Source organism: Saccopteryx leptura, chromosome 3, assembly GCF_036850995.1.
Source record: "Saccopteryx leptura isolate mSacLep1 chromosome 3, mSacLep1_pri_phased_curated, whole genome shotgun sequence".
Lineage (NCBI taxonomy): Eukaryota > Metazoa > Chordata > Mammalia > Chiroptera > Emballonuridae > Saccopteryx > Saccopteryx leptura.
Genome location: NC_089505.1, coordinates 156,948,436 through 156,967,886, shown reverse-complemented (window position 1 = coordinate 156,967,886; position 19,451 = coordinate 156,948,436).

Here is a 19,451-nt window from a genome sequence, read left to right as displayed (position 1 = left end):
ATGATCTGTTAGATAAAGGAGTATGGAGTTTAGGAATGGGAACTGAGCTAGACATACAAGTATAGGAGTTATCAATATATAAGTGGTGTGTGAAAAGTAGAGAATATTTAATAATTATCTAGGAGAATCAAATAATAAATGGGCAAGAAAAGTTAGTACAATTGCCTGGTAGCACAAAGGGCCTACTTATTTACTGGATCATTAATTAGAAGTAAGACTTACAGCAATATCCAAATGTAGGTACAAAATCAGCAGAGCAATCAGTTGAACTAAGGTTGTAATTTCGCCAATTGTGTCAGATGTTGAGATGCAAAAAGTTATTGGAGAACAATTCCCTTAAAATTAAAAGGATAAAACAAGATTGGAAAGAGGAAACCAGTAGCACCTGATAAGACTGACAAACTCCAGCAGTGGAACACAAAACCCATTAGAGAAGTTCTGCACTAAGTGAAAATGGCTAGAGCTTGGTACCACTATCTTGCTCAGTCATTGGCTAGAGTCACTGAACAACTCTAAGGAGTTCACAGCAGACCCAGGAGTTAAAAGCTCGAGGCTGTCAACCATATTCTTAACTGTTGAACAATTTTTTTCTCAAAGGAGAATTTAAGCAACACAACTCCCCAAGTCTACTAGGCCAACCTTATCATAACTAAGTGAAAATAAAAAGAGATTATTTTATTAATTAAACATAAACTATCAGCTGTCTAAGAAAGAAAGTGAAAGCATGAGATGTAAAGGACAGTAAAAACAGTAGATTCAATGGATGTAGATTTCATTAGATTGTTGGAGTCAAAACACTAGAAGAATTGTACTGAAACAGACAGGAAGTGGTGGTCATTATGTAGGGTACATAAACTTGAGATTATGGAAAGGCTTTTGACATAAGAAAGTTTAAGATGTGAGAGTGGCTTCAATAGGTGAGAGACAAAATCATTGAAAGAAGAGGTGAAGGAATTGAGAAGTTGCCATATCAGAAGGATCACCTGTAAGAATATTAAAATCACCAAGAGTATGATGGCATTTGGTTGAGAAGCAAAGAGGCAGGAGTCTCTAAGTAATGAAGGGGAGTGACCCAGGAATTGGTAAGGAATGGTACAAGAAAGGTGGTGGTAAAAAGATAACATGAGATTTAAAGCTGGGAGAATTTAAAAAGAAAGGTGAATAAATGGAGTAGAAACAGTAATGTGAAACAGGGTGGACACCTACCATTCAGATATAGTATAAGTAGAGTGGGAGAAAAATTAACACCCACTGGTGAAGGATGCAGAACTAGCCACAGAGAGAGAAAGATGAGATAAGTGTTTAGAGACGATGATGAATGTTCAGAGAATTTTATGAGTAATTGCCCATGATCTCCAGAGGGCCCTGTGGCATGATTTTCTAAACTGATATAGGGTATTAGAGTGTAAGAGAAGAAGGGTGGCTGGGACTCTGGGGCTTTTTTTATGGGAGGTAAACAGACAGAAACAATACTCAAACATGGTTCAATCTGTGGATCTCAGAGCAAGTAATTGTGGCAAGGCTGGAGTGATGGAGAGATGGAGAATGGTAAGAGTCTGGGGTTTCCTCTTAACTCCTGTCAGTGGAGACATGAAACATGGGAAAAAGAACTAAAAACCCATAGTATATACATAGAATTACTCTTTGATGTTCTTGATTTGAGAATCATAGCATGTGCACTTGCAATTTTGTATGAAGATGCTTTCACACAGCAATGCATTCATAACACTGATTTTGAGAAAGAATAAAGCAAAAGTATTTTTTGAGTACTTAATCTGTCTGAGACATGGAATTAATTTTTTCACATAGTTTACCTCAACCACTGTCTCAACACATCTGTAAAGAGGGTGTTTACTATTTTTTTTATGTATGAGAGACCTGAGATTCAGAAAGGTCAAATGACTTGTCTAATATCATAACTAATTCACCAAAACACTGGAATTTTTCAATTAGTTCTCTCTGACTTGAAACCTGGACAAGGTATGTTACACTACCCCTTGAACCCATATTACGGGATGCCTCCATATCAAGGCAGCTTTAGTTATTATATTTTTCTGAAAAGAAATTTTTAGTTTTTGAGGTATATTACATATGTTTGAACTATACACATGCATATATATATATAATATATGGTTACATATAATCCCTTATAACCATTTTTAATAAATTAATTTATAATTTTACAAAAAATTTTCCAATTCCCTATGAATTTGTTTTCCAGAATGAAATCAGTTTGTCATGTTCACTTAAATTTACAGATGTAAATTTCAGATTAAATGGCATTAAATAGAGAAGTTTGAGGTGCAAAGCATTCACAGCTCAAATTTCCATCAAGAATTGAAAAGAAACTCCACATAACAAGAATCTCAGATCTGGAATCAATAAATAGTGGTAAAACCAAAGGCCCAGATTCTATACAAGTTATACATTTTTCATCCATATCAAACGAAGCTGTTAAAAATATATGTTCTTTCATACATTTATGACATTGGCTAAGAGGTAACAGTGATATTAGCTTAATTCTATATTTCATTAAAACTATAATCAACAATAGACTTTAATAGTAATATAATACTTCAAACAACTATACAACCAGCTCACTATAACCTTAAAGATTTTGTATATAAGCTATGTGTCTATTTTTATATAATATATTTTTATTAAATGTATTATCAATTATCAAAGCCATTAAAGGATATAATTATTTAATTCAATAAAATGCAGTCAGTTATATTTAATAGAACAAATTATACTGTCTTTTTTAAAAAAAATAAAATGATCTTAATGTGCTATTAAAACAGCTGCCTTAGAATTTATGTGAATTTTTTGGATTCTGCCAACAGGTCATTGAAAATATCTGTCAAGCCTGACCTGTGGTGGCACAGTGGATAAAGTGTTGACCCGGAATGCTGAAGTTGCCAGTTCAAAACCCTGCCCAGGCCTGCTCAGTCAAGGCACATATGGGAGTTATTGCTTCTAGCTCCTCCCCCCTTCTCTTGCTCTCTCTCTCTCTCTTCTCACTAAAATAAAATTTTTAAAATTAAAATATTGTCAAAACTTGTTTCCAAGACTCTCTCATTCTTGTAAGTGCCAATCAGCCCACAGGCTGGTACTGAGTAGGAAAGAGAAAACTTGAATCACAAAGCATATTCCATTCCCACAGAGAATAAATCCTTGAAGATTGATATTTACCATATTTCATGAAATCTACAATCATATTTTCTGATATCTGGATGTCTTTTTATATCAAAGGCCTCATAGATTTGATAAAAATTTTAAATTACATTAAATGTATTTTAATTTATCCAGCATGGCAGATCCAGCATCCATCCAATTCAGACTGGATGAAATTTTTTCTCTGCCGCTTTCAGACAGGTCTGCTGACTCTAACAATGGCAGAGTGGGCAGCAGAGACTCATAACACAAGAGCTCTCTGAGCAGCTATCCAAATATCCTTTTTCCAAAGCAGGTCTGTGTTCACAGAAATGACACAAGTCAAGTCTAAGTGCCAAAAAGATGAATAGCAAAGTATTTGCACACAACTAAGCACCACAGCATTCACGGGTCACTAGTAAAATCTTAGATAAAACAACTCACCAAGAGTGGACAATTCCTCTTTTTAGATTTAACTAATATTAAGTTCTTATTGATATCAAATATGGTTCTGTTCTGACCAATTTTATGTATATTACCTATTTACTTTTAAAAACAACACTGTGAAGTATTATCATTTGATCTATTGATATAAAAACTGAAGTTCTGAGATTTTAAATGACTTGTGCAAAATTCCCCATATATCAATAAGTGACTAATTAGAATGTAATCTAAGCTCAGTATTCCTTCCATTGCCCCAAAACTCTATTCTATTGCCTGCCAATGGCTTATTAGAAACTCATGAGCTAAGACAGTCTAGGAAGTCCCTGCTAACCTAAAACAAGACATGAAAAGCTAATTGTAGAATTTGAATTTAGAATCTAAAAATAAAAAAATAAAAGCACACACTTGCTCATTTTTTCTCAGAGACCACTCACATCCTTTGTAATCCAGTTACCTTTGTGTACATGCTGTGATAAATTGTGATTCCCACGTTATAACTGGAAACACCAATGCCAGAAATAAGGATTAACTATGGAATAATTTAGAATGGTAGTTATAAAACAATATATTATACTTGGAAAGTAAGATAATATTTCCAACAAAAAAAATTTCAGTTTTGGACAAAATTTTTAACATCCTTTTAGTGATTAACCAATATCTATTAATATCTTACATTTAGTGAGTGCTGATTATGTGTAATACACTTACTTATATCTCACTTAATCCTTATGGCAATGAGATTGATACTATCATTATCTTCATTTTTACAGATGACAAAATGAGGGAAGACCGACATTAAATAATTTGCCTAAGATGAAGTGACCAGCATGTCTAAATTGGTCTTTCAAACCTCAGAATCCATTTTATTAACCATTACACTATTACACTATACTCGCTCTCAGCCGTCCTGAATTGCCATAATGCGATATGAAGATGAACAGGCATTGACACTAGGAAGCCATGAATAGAGGCTGAAGGATGTGGGAATCCCTGTAATCAGCTAGCTATTTCTGATTGCTCAAAATTTTTCAATTGGCATGTGACATACACTAAAAGCAAACTGTGTGTTGGCAGAAATTAGTCCATAAAAGGCAAGAGTATTAAAAATCATTATGCAAAAGAAGATGTATTCATGTGGAGACATTAGTTTTAAAAAATAATGTAGACAACTTCATTTTTCAAGTTCATGAGTTTTATAGTGAATATTTAAATAATAAGAGGTATAACATTCAATGTTCTGAGGTTTTTAAAGAACAGAATTAATTTTTAAATTTCTTTGAAGGACATTACAGATTGCAGTGGATTAATACTTTTAATGATACTGAACAGATCTTACTAGGAAGTTGAAAGACTCCAAAGAAAATTCTCAATACCAAATTCATGGGAAAATCTCAAATTCTCCTTTCTTTGGGGTGAGTGGTGAATTCTATAATCAAAACATTTTGCAGTCAGGTGGACAGGGAGTAAATCTATACACCAAAATTAACAAAATACTGGAATCACTTGTGGGTAATATGTTCTTTTATGTGAGTCTAGGTGAAAATATAAAGATAGAAGAAAGAGAACGGCATCTTTACACAAAAATCAGTTTGGGACACACAATGATTGTTAAGCTATCTGTGGATTTCCAACATTTACACACAAACTTCAATATAAAAATACATTAGTACCTTGAGATATGAATTTCATTTGTTCTGTAACTGAGCTCATAAGTCAGTCAACTCGTATATCAAACTGTCGATACTGGACCCGTGTGCCAACACTCCAACTAGCGGCAGCTTCTTGAATCACGACTTGTATCTCAGAATTTTGCTCGGATCTCGAACAAAAATATGAACCGAGTCGCAGCTTGTATCTTAAAAAAAAAATTGTATGTTGATCTGTTCATATCTCAAGGTACTACTGTAATGTCTTGAAATAACTGAAAGCCTGACCTGTGGTGGCACAGTGGATAGAGCGTTGACCTGGAGCACTGGAGTCTCTGGTTTAAAACCTCAGGGTCGATGGAGTGACGTCACGGAAATGGCACCGTGAGCAGCGCGTCCGACAGATCTCCCCAAAATCACAACAAATTTATCAACTAGAAACAGAAAAATTTATCCTCGGAGCATTCCGGAGTTCCACACAAACTGAAAGCGAAAGGACTGTTATCACTTGAATCTGAGAGACGAGGGTGTGGAGAAAGCTAACTACCGCAGGAACGTTCATTCAAGCCGCGGAGGAAACGTGCCTGTGGTGAGTCGGCCCACACTCGGGAGCGGCGAGCAGCCGCCGGCACGCGCCCGGTCCGGTTGCAGAGCGAGCACCGCTAACGTTCCCAGCGGCCCGCGCACTGCGAGTGAGAGTACCCAGCCACCGGTGCCTGGAGCACCCCATTCACGCACGTGCCCTACTGGCCCGCACACCCAGGGTGCCCCATTATCCTGCGCCCGGTGCGCCCTACTGGCCCGCACACCCAGGGTGCCCCATTATCCTGCGCACGGTGCGCCCCAGCCGCCAGCGGCGGGGCGAGCGGGAGAGGCGCCAGGGTGGTCTTCCCTACTTGGGAGATTCTCTCTGCAGGCGGGGCACCTCACCCAGCCATTCAAGCTAACAATCAAGCGTTGGGGGAGGGGCGCGCAGGCAGCCTGAAATACCTTCGGGAGCGCAGCTGCGGACCCAATCATTGAAATTAGCTTAACCCATGAAATCTGTGCACCCATGAGCTCTAATTGATAAGATCTCTCTCAGTTCAGCGATCCAAGACAAGAGGCGTGATATTTCTTAGTACCTCTCGCTAAAGGGGCAGGGGCAACTTCTGATTGATAGAGCCTCCATATTCAGGGATAAACGCTAACAAGAGGGACTTGGCAGATAATAAGATCTTTACTACACTAGTCGCAAGCAGAGACTAGTGCCTCTTCTTCCCAGCCAAAACAGGCTACAAAGTGTGGAAAGCCTGGGTTGAGTGGTCCAACTGAATGCTAGGCGCTGAACAGTCACCTTGACAACAATTGACTCCCACCCCCGCCTGATTACACTGGAGGCTCTGACTGCCAGAGCCTTTCCCAAAGCCTTGCGCTGAGTGGGGATAGAGTGGGGATTTCCTAGCTCTTTGAGCCTCTTACACCCCAAGCAGAAGCAGTAGCAGCCTTATAGCTGGATCACCAGGCTGCTAATTCAGGAAGGGGGGACTAGGAGAGAGACTCCAGGAAAGCAAACTCTCTCATCGTTGGACCCTGCAAACACCAACAAGCCTTGACTACCAGCAAGACTAAAGCCAATTATATGACATTGCCATAGAATCCCATCAACTGCAAATCCCTACCTAAGTGTGACACATGGGCAGAGCCTGGGGTACAGAGTCACCGACCAGGAAGAGGGAGAGAAAAGAAAAAGGAAGAAGTTAACCTCTCAAAATCAAGAAAAATCCACAGACTTTACAACTAGTTCCACTAATTTTTTTTTTTTTTTGCTGTTGTTTGTTTATTCTACCTTATTGCCTTTATTATTATTATTTCTATTTCCTCCACCTCGGTCCTTCTATTCTCTGCCCATCTTATGCTTCCCTTTTCTTGAACTACACTACCCATGAGTGTTACATTTTATTTCTTATCTTCATCCTCACCCTCCTTTAAGGTTATACTCCAAAACACTTAACTCTCACTCTCTCCTCTTTTGTTTTATTTTTGTTTTGCTTTATTTTGTTTTTTTCTCTTCCTTTTTTTTTTCTTCCTTCATTTTTCTCTTTTTCTTATTTTTTCCTTTCTATTCATTTTTTCTTTTCTCGTTTTACTTTTCCTCCCATTTAATCCTCAATCACGAACAAATTAGTTAATTTGGGACTCAAGGGGTTTTTTTGGTTTTCTTTTTCTTTTTCGCTTTTGTTTTTTTTTATTTGTTTGTTTATTTTTGTGGCATTTTGGGTACTTTTTACATTGCTTTTTAACTCACTAGCATTCCTCCCAACCCAAGGTCTCCATTGTATTTAGTCTTCGCTCCACTTAATACAACAGATTTTTACATATTATTTTTATTTTTTTTTTTATTATTCTTTTTTTTCTCCTTTTTTCTGGTTCCCTTTTATCCCTCTCATTATATCTCTTAGTCGACCATCACTTACAAGCAAATCATCTTATGCTTGTCTAAGATTTTCTTCCTTTTTTTTTTTTTTTTTTTTTTTTGCATTTAGTAGGTCCCTACTCCCGTTTTTTTGCCCCTTGAACTCTTCACCCCAAATCAGGCCCTCCATTATAGGCAGTTTTTGTTCCATTTAGCATAATATAATTCACAGGTCATCACGATATTTCCCTGAGGAGGGGAGAGGAGGGAAAGAGAAGAAAGAAAAAAAGGGGAAATAATAAATTATTACTGTTTTTTTTTTTTTTGTGGGGTGTTTTACCTTTTTTTTTTTTTTTTACTCTTTATTAATTCTAATTAGTGCTATCAACAAGACCACCCTCAGATGCCAATAAGAAAGAGGAAATTGAATATTATGGATACAAAAGAAAGAGAGGTAACACAAATAGATGTGGAAAAATCTATGGAGAAAAGACTTAACATATTGGAAGCCTTGGAGCTAAATGACAGAGAATTTAAAATAGAAATCATAAAAATACTCAGAGATATACAAGAAAACACAGAAAGGCAATTTAGGGAGATCAGAAAACAACTCAATGAACACAAAGAATATATTACCAAGGAAATTGAAACTATAAAAACAAATCAAACAGAAATGAAAAACTCAATTCACGAGCTGAAAAACTAGGTAACAAGCTTAGCTAACAGAACAGCCCAGATAGAAGATAGGATTAGTGAAATAGAAGACAAACAACTTGAGGCACAACAGAGAGAAGAAGAAAGAGACTCAAAAATAATAAAAAACGAGAAAGCCCTACAGGAATTGTCTGACTCCATCAGAAAGAATAACATAAGAATAATAGGTATATCAGAGGGAGAAGAGAAAGAAAATGGAATGGAGAATATACTCAAACAAATAATAGATGAGAACTTCCCAAGCCTGTGGAAAGAACTAAAGCCTCAAATTCAAGAAGCAAATAGAACACCAAGTTTTCTTAACCCCAAAAAACTCACTCCAAGGCACATCATAATAAAGATGACACAAACCAATGACAAAGAAAAAATTCTCAAGGCAGCCAGGGAAAAGAAGAGTACAACATATAAAGGAAGGCCTATTAGATTATCATCAGATTTCTCAGCAGAAACTCTACAAGCTAGAAGGGAGTGGACGCCAATATTTAAAACCCTGAAAGAGAGGAACTTTCAGCCAAGAATACTATACCCATCAAAGCTATCCTTCAAGTACGAAGGAGATATAAAAATATTCACAAATACAGAAAAGATGAGAGAATTTATCACCAGAAAGCCCCCACTCCAGGAAATACTAAAGGGGGTTTTCCAACCAGATTCAAAGAACAAAAGAAAACAACACCACAAGTAACAGCTCCACCAAGAACACAATAAAACCAAACTTAAACTGTGACAAAAAAGGAAAAAAAGGGGGGAGAGGATGGAGATTAACAGTAGCAAAGGACGATGAAGTGCAGAAATACTCATAAGATAGGGTACTACAATGAATATGGTAGGTACCCTTTTCATTACTTAATGGTAACCACCCTTGAAAAAACCACCACAAAAACACTTGACTTAAAAAAGGTAGCAACTGAGGAAAGAAGTATGGAACACAAACAAACAAAAACAAATGATAGAAAAACAAAAAAGAAGAATCAAACAAGATACAAAATTAACAGAAAGCAATTTATAAAATGACAGTAGGGAACCCACAAGTGTCAATAATTACACTAAATGTAAATGGATTAAACTTACCAATAAAAAGACACAGAGTAGCAGAATGGATTAAAAAAGAAAATCCAACTATATGTTGCCTACAAGAAACACATCTAAGCAACAAGGATAGAAACAAATTCAAAGTGAAAGGCTGGAAAACAATACTCCAAGCAAACAACACCCAAAAAAAAAGCAGGTGTAGCAATACTCATATCTAATAATGCTGACTACAAGACAGAAAAAGTACTCAGACACAAAAATGGTCATTTCATAATGATTAAGGGGAAGTTGAATCAAGAAGACATAACAATCTTTAATATATATGCACCAAACCAAGGAGCACCAAAATATATAACACAGCTACTTATTGACCTTAAAACAAAAACTAACAAAAATACAATCATACTTGGAGACCTCAATACACCGCTGACGGCTCTAGATTGGTCATCCAAACAGAGAATCAATAAAGATATAGTGGCCTTAAATGAAATACTAGAACACCTGGATATGATAGACATCTATAGGACACTTCATCCCAAAGCGACAGAGTATACATTTTTCTCTAGTGTACATGGAACATTCTCAAGAATTGACCGTATGTTGGGCCACAAAGACAATATCAGCAAATTTAGAAAAATTGAAATTGTACCAAGCATATTTTCTGATCATAAAGCCTTGAAACTAGAATTCAACTGCAAAAAAGAGGGGGAAAAACCCACAAAAATGTGGAAACTAAACAACATACTTCTAAAAAATGAATGGGTCAAAGAAGAAATAAGCGCAGAGATCAAAAGATATATACAGACAAATGAAAATGAAAATACGACATATCAGAATCTCTGGGATGCAGCAAAAGCAGTAATAAGAGGAAAGTTCATATCACTTCAGGCCTATATAAACAAACAAGAGAGAGCCGAAGTAAACCACTTAACTTCACACCTTAAGGAACTAGAAAAAGAAGAACAAAGACAACCCAAAACCAGCCGAAGAAAGGAGATAATAAAAATCAGAGCAGAAATAAATGAAATAGAGAACAGAAAAACTATAGAAAAAATCAATAAAACAAGGAGCTTGTTCTTTGAAAAGATCAACAAAATCGACAAACCCTTGGCAAGACTCACCAAGGAAAAAAGACACAGGACTCAAATAAATAAAATCCAAAATGAAAGAGGAGAGATCACCACAGACATCATAGATATACAAAGAATTATTGTAGAATACTATGAAAAATTATATGCCACCAAATACAACAATCTAGAAGAAATGGATAAATTCCTAGAACAATACATCCTTCCTAGACTGAGTCATGAAGAAGCAGAAAGCCTAAACAGACCAATCAGCAGGGAGGAAATAGAAAAAACTATTAAAAACCTCCCCCAAAATAAAAGTCCAGGCCCAGACGGTTATACTAGTGAATTCTATCAAACATTCAAAGAAGACTTGGTTCCTATTCTACTCAAAGTCTTCCAAAAAATTGAAGAAGAAGCAATACTTCCAAACACATTTTATGAGGCCAACATAACCCTCATACCAAAACCAGGCAAGGATGGCACAAAGAAAGAAAACTACAGACCAATATCTCTAATGAATACAGATGCTAAAATACTAAACAAAATACTGGCAAACCGAATACAACAACATATTAAAAAAATAATACATCATGATCAAGTGGGATTCATCCCAGAATCTCAAGGATGGTTCAACATACGCAAAATGGTTAACGTAATACACCATATCAACAAAACAAAGAACAAAAACCACATGATCTTATCAATAGATGCAGAAAAGGCTTTTGATAAAATACAACACAATTTTATGTTTAAGACTCTCAACAAAATGGGTATAGAAGGAAAATATCTCAACATGATAAAGGCCATATATGATAAACCATCAGCCAACATCATATTAAATGGCATAAAACTGAGGACTTTCTACCTTAAATCAGGAACAAGACAGGGTTGTCAACTCTCTCCACTCTTATTTAACGTGGTGCTAGAAGTTCTGGCCAGAGCAATCAGACAAGACAAAGAAATAAAAGGCATCCATATCGGAAAAGAAGAAGTAAAGGTATCACTTTTTGCTGATGATATGATCCTATACATCGAAAACCCAAAGGACTCCACAAAAAGATTATTAGAAACAATAAACCAATACAGTAAGGTCGCAGGATACAAAATTAACATACAAAAGTCCATAGCCTTTCTATATGCCAACAATGAAATATTAGAAAACGAACTCAAAAAAATAATCCCCTTCACAATTGCAAAAAATAAAATAAAATACCTAGGAATAAACATAACAAAGAATGTAAAGGACCTATATAACGAAAACTACAAGGCATTATTAAGAGAAATAGAAAAAGACACAATGAGATGGAAAAATATTCCTTGTTCTTGGATAGGAAGAATAAATATAATTAAAATGGCCATATTACCCAAAGCAATATATAAATTTAATGCAATTCCCATCAAAATTCCTATGACATTTTTTAAAGAAATGGAACAAAAAATCATCAGATTTATATGGAACTATAAAAAACCCCGAATAGCCAAAACAATCCTAAGGAAAAAGAATGAAGCTGGGGGCATTACAATACCTGACTTTAAACTATATTATAGGGCCACGATAATCAAAACAACATGGTATTGGCAGAAAAATAGACACTCAGACCAATGGAACAGAATAGAAAGCCCAGAAATAAAACCACATATATATGGTCAAATAATCTTTGATAAAGGGGCCAACAACACACAATGGTGAAAAGAAAGCCTCTTCAATAAATGGTGTTGGGAAAACTGGAAAGCCACATGCAAAAGAATGAAACTCGACTACAGCCTGTCCCTGTGTACTAAAATTAATTCAAAATGGATCAAAGACCTAAATATAAGACCTGAAACAATAAAGTACATAGAAGAAGACATAGGTACTAAAATCATGGACCTGGGTTTTAAAGAACATTTTATGAACTTGACTCCAATGGCAAGAGAAGTGAAGGCAAAGATAAATGAATGGGACTACATCAGACTAAGAAGTTTTTGCTCAGCAAGAGAAACTGATATCAAAATAAACAGACAGCCAACTAAATGGGAAATGATATTTTCAAACAACAGCTCAGATAAGGGCCTAATATCCAAAATTTACAAAGAACTCATAAAACTCAACAACAAACAAACAAACAATCCAATAAAAAAATGGGAAGAGGACATGAACAGACACTTCTCCCAGGAAGAGATACAAATGGCCAACAGATATATAAAAAGATGCTCAGCTTCATTAGTTATTAGAGAAATGCAAATCAAAACTTCAATGAGATACCACCTCACCCCTGTTAGATTAGCTATTATCAACAAGACGGGTAATAGCAAATGTTGGAGAGGCTGCGGAGAAAAGGGAACTCTCATCTACTGTTGGTGGGATTGTAAAGTAGTACAACCATTATGGAGGAAAGTATGGTGGTTCCTCAAAAAACTGAAAATAGAACTACCTTATGACCCAGCAATCCCTCTACTGGGTATATACCCCAAAACCTCAGAAACATTGATACGTAAAGACACATGTAGCCCCATGTTCATTGCAGCACTGTTCACAGTGGCCAAGACATGGAAACAACCAAAAAGCCCTTCAATAGAAGATTGGATAAAGAAGATGTGGCACATATACACTATGGAATACTACTCAGCCATAAGAAATGATGACATCAGATCATTTACAGCAAAATGGTGGGATCTTGATAACATTATACGGAGTGAAATAAGTAAATCAGAAAAAAACAAGAACTACATGATTCCATACATTGGTGGAACATAAAAACGAGACTAAGAGACATGGACAAGAGTGTGGTGGTTACCAGGGGTGGGGGGAGGGAGGACATGGGAGGGAGGGAGGGAGAGCGTTAGGGGGAGAGGGAGGGGCACAGAGAACTAGATAGAGGGAGGCGGAGGACAATCTGACTTTGGGCGAGGGGTATGCAACATAATTTAATGACAAAATAACCTAGACATGTTTTCTTTGAATATATGTACCCTGATTTATTAATGTCATCCCATTATCATTAATAAAAATTTATTAAAAAAAAAACAAAAAACCTCAGGGTTGCCCGTTCAAGACACATATGAAAAGCAACTACTATGAGTTGATGTTTCCTGCTCCTCCCTATTCCTCTCTCTCTCTCTCTCTCTCTCTCTCTCTCTCTCTTGCTCCTTTCTCTAAAATCAATAAATAAAATCTTAAAAAAAAAACAAAAAACAAAACCTGATTTGTGGTGGCGCAGTGGATAAAATGTCGACCTGGAATGCTAAGGTCACCAGTCTGAAACCTGGGCTTGCCCAGTCAAGGCACATATGGGAGTTGATGCTTCCTACTCCTCCCCCATTCTCTCTCTTTCTCTTTCTCTCTAAAAGTCAATAAATTAAATCTAAAAGAAAAATAGAAAGTAAAATATTCTTTAAAAAAATAAATGAATCTGTAATTTTTAAATATAGTTTTGGTAGATAACTCAAAATAGCCTGAAATGTTGAAGATCAAATTTTTGTGATCTAATTATTTTATTATTAAATTAACAACCTAAACTAGTAATTTCAACAGCTAAATGTATATATTTATATATACATACCCTCTAATATATATATATATTTATATATTTTCACTAATGGTGTGTGTGTGTGTATATATACACACACACACACACACACACACACACACACACACACACACACCATTAGTGGGAAATCAGATAAAATCTAACCAAGATCAAGTCCTCAGCAAGAACTAGTCATGAGTGAACTGTTGGTTGCTTTTTCTTTTGGCCTCCAGTCGTTTTTCATACAATAAAAGTAAACAAATCTCCAAATCTACTTATTTGATTTTTTTATCATTGAAAATGTTTACAAGCAACCATAAGGTGATAACAAAAATGTTGTTCCCAGAAAAATCCATATCCACCTACCCCCATGTATAAGATGTTCCCATGTATAAAATGTACCTTAATCTTGGGGCCCAAAATTTAAAAAAAAATGTATTACATAAAGTTATTGAACTGAAGTTTTATTCATCATAAAATTCATTCAAGTCCTCATCATTGTCAAAATTCCCATCCATTAGCTTGTCCTCATCTGTGTCTGATGATGAATCACTGTCTTCAACAAGTGCAAAAAAAAAGTGGGAAGTGTGAAGAAGTGGGAAATGCAAGAAAAAAAAAATCTACAACCATTGTATAAAACGCACTCAGTTTTGGCCCTGGCCGGTTGGCTCAGCGGTAGAGCGTCGGCCTAGCGTGCGGAGGACCCGGGTTCGATTCCTGGCCAGGGCACACAGGAGAAGCGCCCATTTGCTTCTCCACCCCTCCGCCGCGCTTTCCTCTCTGTCTCTCTCTTCCCCTCCCGCAGCCAAGGCTCCATTGGAGCAAAAATGGCCCGGGCGCTGGGGATGGCTCTGTGGCCTCTGCCTCAGGCGCTAGAGTGGCTCTGGTCGCAACATGGCGACACCCAGGATGGGCAGAGCATCGCCCCCTGGTGGGCAGAGCGCCGCCCCCTGGTGGGGGCATGCCGGGTGGATCCTGGTCGGGCGCATGCGGGAGTCTGTCTGACTGTCTCTCCCCGTTTCCAGCTTCAGAAAAATGAAAAAAAAAAAAAAAAAAAACCGCACTCAGTTTTTAGACGCCAAATTTTCAAAAAATGGTGTCTTATACACGGGAAAATACGGTAAATAGAAAGGCTCTGCTAATGAAAAGTTACACTTTGCCCATCACCCTGTCTCACTCCCTGTTCAGGGGCCACTCCTTCCAGTCGGCTTTCTCTATGTCTCATCCCATTTTCTTGGAGTCATTTTGAATGGTTAGTAAAGATCTGTATAGTAGCACTCGTGTCTCACTGTTACTGCACATTTGAAAGAATTATTCTGATTCCCATTTTTGTCAAATAGACTAACTAACCTGTATATATATATATAGGATATAAGAGAGTTTATTATAATTCCAGATACTAGCTCAAACTATTGAAAAAAAATGAAGTTGAAAATAATCAGGTTTTATTCTGAACACATTATCCCAATTTCAGTTAAGAACAACAGTTGAATATAAAAAATGTCTTCCCCAACTTGTGGGAACTCTGTTACTATCTTATAACAGCCTGTTACCTGCCTCTACAAAATTGCACCTTGTAAGGGAGGAGATGGTAAAAACAAGGGGCAGGCTCTGAACTGCCTTCATGTATCTCAACTTGTTTTGTCCTGACACACAGAACAGGAGGTGGGCAGACCGCTGAAAGGGGACAGTTCAACCTCTTAGGCAAGCTGAAGGGGGAAGCCGGCTGAATAACACAAGCCCACATTGGTCCTCCCAGCTCATGTCACTGGACTTTTTCTCCACGATGTGTCCTTAATATTTTTTTTTATTAATTTTAATACAGTGACATTGATAAATCAGGGTACATATGTTCCAAGAAAACATCTCCAGATTATTTTGACATTTAATTTTATTTATTTATTTATTTATTTATTTATTTATTTATGTGTTTTTTACAGAGACAGAGAATGAGTCAGAGACAGGGATAGACAGGGACAGACAGACAGGAACGGAGAGAGATGAGAAGCATTAATCATTAGTTTTTCATTGCGCGTTGCAACACCTTAGTTGTTCATTGATTGCTTTCTCATATGTGCCTTGACCACAGGCCTTCAGCAGACCGAGTAACCCCTTGTTGGACCCAGCGACCTTGGGTTCAAGCTGATAGGCTTTTGCTCAAACCAGATGAGCCCACGCTCAAGCTGGCAACCTCGGGGTCTCAAACCTGGGTCCTCTGCATCCCAGTCCAATGCTCTATCCACTGCACCACCGCCTGGTCAGGCTTGACATTTGACTATGCTGCATACCCCTCACCCAAAGTCAAATTGTCTTCTGTCACCTTCTATCTGGTTTTCTTTGTGCCTCTCCCCTACCCCTACGCCCTCTCTCTCCTTCCTCACCCCCTTCCCACCCCCTGTTACCATCACATTCTTGTCCATGTCTCTGAGACTTAATATTTTATTTCCTATAGCAAAACTGAAGGTGGGGAGGGAAAAAGACAAAGTTGGAGATTTCATCTCCAGTAGTTTTTCTGTCCAGGAATTTAAGAATGGTTCTAAACGGAAATCCAATTCAGAGTATCTTCCCTCACTGGGAAAAAAAAAACTCTCATCTCTGCAGCCTCCTGCGCAGCAGACAACATCAGTGTCATTGTTTTATGAAGACATCACTCCACTAGCTGTAAGAGTGCTGGAGGTGACTGATAATAATTAATATATCTCTTTAATTACAGCCTCTGACAATGTTACTGATAGACATGTCGTGGGTAACATTACATAACAAAAAATATGTTGAAAGTATTTTGTTATATGACTCTTTCATCACTTACCTTTCTACCATCTGCTACTCTCCTTTCTTCTACTAGGAATGATGTAACTGCTTCCACTGGCATTTGCAAAGGTCCAGGTGTACCTCTGTGACCAAATTTTCATGAGATAGTGCTAAATTCACCTGCAGAGATTCATGTTCAGTTTCAAGAGAAGATCGATTTGACTCAAGCAAAAGAATTGACCAATGAGCCATGAGGATGTTACACTTTCTTTAGTGAGGCCTGGGATTAAAGAAGTCTGAATTATGAATCTATATTTTTTATGAGAGAAAGTCAGCTCTGTACTTTTTGAAAATTTATCTTTTAATGTACATTTGGTTCTCTAGGGGAAACTCAGGCATCATTGTGTATTTTTTAAATTAGTTCAATTATAATGATTTCTATATTTAATGATGAGTCACAAATGTTTTCAATCACTCCTTGTTCCTTATGGAACCACTTACACAATACCTTTGTGTACATGCTAAAGAATTGCATAAAACCAGCCTTGTACACTAATGGGAAACCTGGTAATGCAAGAAACTCATCCTCAATCACTCTCTCAGAGGGCAGATGCCACAGATTTAGAACCAAACTAAAGTCTGTCATATTCACGTTTTCTTGGCATTCTCTACCCAGACAACCTGGATAATTCCAACAGAAGGTATTCACCTGATGGCCTAAAATTATAGCCTTAAAATTAACAAGATAATCCCCCACATTGTATTTCTCCTTTCTTCTGAAGACACATTTTGTGGCTTCCAGGGAGAAATACTAAGAATCTGATAAAGAAGAAAAGCATCAGTGTTGGAAGTTCCTTGCATTACCTTGGGCCTCAGTGTTGGAATTGAGGACCAAGGGCCCTGCCCTGAAAAAAGCAGAAGGCATTTGATGACTCTTTTTACTTGTGATTTATATACACTTGCATAAGAATGTCCTTAGGAATGAGTTAGTATCCAGAGATGGGTGGAAATTTGTAAACTTATTTTGGTATGTTCAACAAGACGTTTGGCAAAGAGAAGCCTGGAATTACAGGGTGAGTTAAGGTGAAATCCTAGCCATGTGTGCTCATTTGGAAGTTTTGGTTCTTAAACTTTTGACTATTTTTCAAAGAGAAACATTAAAAAAAATTGTATTCGTTTCCTCGGGCTGCCATACTTAAGTACCACAATTGGGTTGGCTTAAACAACAGAAATGTATTGTCTCATAGCTGTGGAGTCTAGATGTTCACAATCAAGTTGTCAGCAGGGTTGGTTCCATTTGAGGGCTGCAAGGGAAGCTGTTCTATCCTTCTCTCTTGGCTTCTGACAGTCTTGTACAATCCTTGGCTTGTAGGTGATATATTCCCTCTCCATATCTGTCTCTGTATTGAAATTCCCCCCTTTTATATGAATACCAGTCATGTTAGATTAGTACCAACCCAACAATTACATTTTCACTTACCATCGGCAAAGACCCTATTTCCAATAAAGTCACATTCAGAGATGTTAAGGTATAGGACTTAAATATTTTTTAAGGAAACATAATGCAAACCATAACAAGGATTAAATTATTTCTAAACCTAATTATTTATTCAATAAAAAGTATGTTTTTTAGAAAAATTCTTTTTCTACTATGCAATAACACCTGGCCTTGATTGAGAAGTGTGCAGATAGATCAGTGATTCTAAACTGGTTGAGGGTTGGGGAGAGTGGGTCAGCAGATTAGGAAAGGGTTGGTGGGGGAGGAATGACTTAATATCGCGGAGAAACAACTGACACCTAATGGTCAGCATCAGAGCCAAAATCAAGTATGTTTTAAAAATTTATGTTCAACATTAGAATTTTATATTTGAAATATGAAAAAAACAATTATTTCTAATATTAAAGATAGACAGTAAAGAACGTCAAAATATTGTTAGCTAGTAGGAATAAGTGAAAGATATTTCTAGTCATCCTTCCTCATCAATGCCTTCCTCAGCCCATATCAAAGTATGAGTTGGGATTAAGAATAGGGAAAGAATGAGTAGGACCATGTTTGCCACAGGGAGCAGAGCTTTACAACACTAAAACACTATTAGTAAGAAAACAGTTGACTAATACTCAAACGTGCAAAGAGAATAGATTCTTTAGATCTTTCTCATTTATATCAACTTACTCATAAATCACTAAGTTCTCATCATTATCCCCTCCCTGCTGAGTATCAAAGGGTACAGAACAAAATCTAATGTAATCCAGTAAATTCAGCTTGATCCCATTGGGATGGCTTAGTCTGCTGAGTAACTTCTCAGTTTTTTAGATTGCCTCCTCTCTGCCAGCTTCTTGGCGGGATGATGTTTGGATATATTTTGTAGCCAAAGAGGTGACCAAGTCTAGATGATCTCTAGGTCCTCTATGTGAAAAAGATTCCACCTACCCTAGTATCTTCTGACTGCTGTTGCTATGACTAGATGCCTGCTCTGGTCTTCTGACTACTGACAACTGAGACACTCTGGTATTTTGGTGGGTTGTGTGCCACTGATTTCCAGTCACCATTCTCTAAAAACTGTAGCCTCTCTGTCTTGATCTCAGTTCTCTAGTGGCCCACCAGTTCTCATAGCAATTCTAATAACTTTCAGAAAGTCTTGCGACATGTTGAAAATATCTACTTCTGAAGTATCCACTGGAATGGGAGGTGGTGATCTATGACCTGAGAGCCAAATTCAGCCCATTATTTGATTTT